General features: G+C 39.9%; 1 long non-coding RNA gene across 1 annotated transcript in view; it reads right to left on the bottom strand.

The window, feature by feature from the left end:
* Nucleotides 1–672: 672 nt before the first annotated feature.
* Nucleotides 673–3,507, bottom strand: part of LOC109320922 — a 21,533-nt gene continuing 18,698 nt past the window's right edge. Inside the window, exons 2-3 of the long non-coding RNA XR_002103880.1 lie at nt 2,858–2,861; nt 673–685 (exon numbers count right to left, since the gene is read on the bottom strand). This is a non-coding gene — a long non-coding RNA (uncharacterized LOC109320922). The remainder of the gene's footprint in view (nt 686–2,857; nt 2,862–3,507) is intronic.

The raw sequence follows: 3,507 nt of genomic DNA, 5'->3' as shown, positions 1-3,507 counted from the left end.
GCATTGAGTTAGTGATCCTCAAACACCAGCTTCACTGGACTGGACACTGGGTGTGCATGCCCAATTCTTGACTCCCAAAACAACTGCTTTACTTCCAGTTTAATTGTGGGCTGAGATCTTGCATCAGCCAGAGGAAATGATACAAGGACACACTGAAGGCGTACCTCAAGAAAACAGATCCCAACAAGAGCTGGAAAGAACTGGCTGCTAACAGAAGCCAGTGGCACCACAACCTCAACCAAGCAGCAGCTTTCTTTGAGGAAAAGCATCTTGCCCTTGAAGTAGAAATGAGAGCAGAGGAAGGAAAAGGAGAAAAACCCTGGCCTATGGCATACTCTCCCCTGCAGAAAGACCTGCAACTTCTCCAGATGGTCTGTGGCTCAAGGATTGGACTCTTACCTCATCTCAAGACCCATCAATGAACCATGGTAGAGATCATCATCAAATCAAGGGATATCCACCATCACCACTGATGAAGTTAGGTATATAACTTAAGCTTGTGAATTCTGTTCCCACAGCCAGTGCCTGAATTTAGTGGTTCTCAGATGAACCATGGAAGTGCCACAGTTGGGCCACATATGTGGATACCTGGTAGAGGGAGTTGGCTGCACCCTGGTCTCAAAGGTTCCCAATGTGCCAGGATGCCTAATGCTAAGATATTTCCTTTAGCTTCTTGCACTTTGTGCTGAAAGGCCTGACTGAATAATTAGCTGAGGCACAGCTGCATACCAAAGTGGCTATACTGTTGCCAGTTTGGAAAATACTAAATGGAGAGCAAATTTGGGTAATTCTGTATGGTCATGCCATGTGTCAATACAGAGGCACACTAAAGAAGATGCATTGTGCTGTGTACTATTGCTAGTTCCAGCTAGGCTATTTCCAGTTTCGGAAGTCATATAGATCACAATGCAATTATTATCAGTGGGCTACAACAGCAGAAAGATTGATAGCCATTGTCTTAGTTGAGAACTACTATGAATAAGTTCCTTTGAGGACCTGTAAGATTGTGTTCCCTCCAAACCTTTAATAAGGTGTGATTGCATCCATTGTATTATCCTACAATCATGCCCCCTGCCAGGCAGGAGGTGTGATTGCATGACTTGAGCATTAGATCCCATCCCACCTTTACCTGCACATGTAGAGGGGGTTTTAGTTTATTTCAGTGTTCACTAATAGGATGATTTGTACTTGCAGATGAGTAATATGTGTGGCTACAGATCACTGAATCAATTTCATGCTCCTGAGAGTTACTGCTGCAGGAGAAAAATCCACCTGGGAAGTCAGATGAATCAATGGCACAAAGAATTGTAACATAGCTGGGGAGAGAAAATAAAGTGCTTTGATGTTTGTTTTATTGGACAGAAAGTATTCTGTATTATGGGGACCTCTGCTTGTGGGATCAAACCTCAACTGTTGCAAAGCAGAATTTTGTGCATTTTACAGGAAAAGGCTACAGTTGTCTGAAACACCTTTCTGTCTCCTTTAATACTTTGAGTAGTGAGGCACCATCCAGTCCTCAAAGGCCACTGTAACTTCATTTGGCTTACAATGGCTATTATAATGACAAGGATTGATAGTGCTCCCATCAGACCTCTTTACACCTAATCAGTCCAAACCTGTCAGCTTCTCCATGGAAGACCAGAAGAGGTCAATGAAAGAAAATGACATTAGCTTTATTCCAACAGAGGATTAGTCCCTAACAAAGAAATCATAGCTGTTCATTATCATTCTGCATTCTCATGATGCTGTTAACACAAAGCTGGCTTTGTATCCTGCAGGATATAGTTTTATGAAAATAAAATTACAGAAAATTATATGAAATTAACATATTTAATTTGATGAAATTTGTGTCATGTAGCTATAAGAATGTGATCCATATTGCAAAGCCTTGATTACATTTTTGAAAAGTACTGGATTGATATTTTTGGAGACTGAAATACTGTTTCTGCACAGAATAAGTAGAGCATGAGCACCAACAGTATTTATTTCCACATTGTATTTTTACTATGCTTTGCTTTTTTGATGAGGGGCATGTGCATATCTGAGCTTTTAGCTCATTTGTCCTGACACTTTAGTGGCTATTCTGTGGTGGTTTCTCTGATGGACACCTGTCAATTAATAACTAGTCTGACAACACAACTCAGGTTATGGGGGCTACCAAACTGACTGCTATACTTGGTCACTAATAAGTAGCTTCGGATTTGAATGAATTGCACCTTTATATTAGTCAGACCCCATAATTCCCAATCCTGCGAACCATCCAGTCCTATATGATCATATTCCTATTAAAATTCAATATAAAGCTATTTTTTTCTAAAGCAATATGAACTATTTTCACAATCAGTCATCACAGAGTGAGTCAATGTTGTATAATAACCACTCCCTCAAAGTAGGCAAAAACCCAAGAGCAGCAGATGCTGTTATTAATAAAGCCTCGCAAAAAATGATCAGCTCTTGCTTCCCTTCCCCCCCACCTTTCTTTCTTTTTTTCTTTTTTTTTTTTTTGGTAAAAAATAACTGCTTTCTACCTGAGAAACTTTGTTTTACAGAAGCAAACATTTTTGGACTAGGGCTGTTCTGTATTTTGTTCCCTTATCAGAGACAGAAAAATCCCTCTGTTTCAATTATTTTAAACTGAAAAAAAAGTGGGGGCAGGGAATCTATTTGTGACAGGAGCAAAACAATGGAGATAAAGATGCAGGCAACATGTACAAAAACAGGCAGGAGAGAGAAGTACTCTTTGGATGAAGTAGCTTAATGATTTGGACACTTACCCATGTTATGGGAATTCCCTGCTTGAAAGGGTTCCCCGGAGACAGTGCCCCAACCATTAAGCAAAAGAAAAAAAACCAATTACAATCCTTTTTGGTGAAGCTATTTCATATAAGTGCAAAGGGACTGAGAGCCAGATGTCCCATCTCCCAGGTGAATGCCCTATCCACTATTCTCTGGCCCAAGTAATATGTAGTTATGTATACCAGGTGCAACAGCTTGAAAAGGACAGATTGAAAGAAACTCATCTTAGATCACACGCTAGACTGCTGGTTAGGGATTCTCTTGAGAGGAGGGCCAATCCTCGGAAGACACAAATCCCTGCTGTAGATCAAGAAGAGTGTGTATTTACATGCAACAACTGGGTGAGTATAACATAAAAAAACCCAAACAAACCCAGAAATGATTTAATTAATTTAACCCAAATTGACAAATAGCTTCAGGTTATTCAAAAAGAACCTGTTTTCATCAAATAATTTATTTGCCAAAAAATTTTTTATGCCCATTAAATAGCTGCTCTGTAGTTGGCTACATCTACATGGAAGTATTAATAGGCTCAGTTCATAGGAGATAACAAATCCAAGAGATAAATAAGAAAGAAAATTCTTTCTTCTTACCCATGGTAAAAACATTCCAAATATCATCCTGTTTGAAATTTATTTTTCCTGGTATAAAATGCATAGGCGACTGCTAAGGGGCGCACGGGGATGCACATACCGCCCCCCCCCCGATAGC

The sequence above is a fragment of the Crocodylus porosus genome, unplaced genomic scaffold (genome assembly GCF_001723895.1).
Source record: "Crocodylus porosus isolate Cpor-Errol unplaced genomic scaffold, CroPor_comp1, whole genome shotgun sequence".
Taxonomy (NCBI): domain Eukaryota; kingdom Metazoa; phylum Chordata; order Crocodylia; family Crocodylidae; genus Crocodylus; species Crocodylus porosus.
Note: the sequence above shows the minus strand (reverse complement) of the source record. Positions and strands in the feature narration are given on the sequence as shown.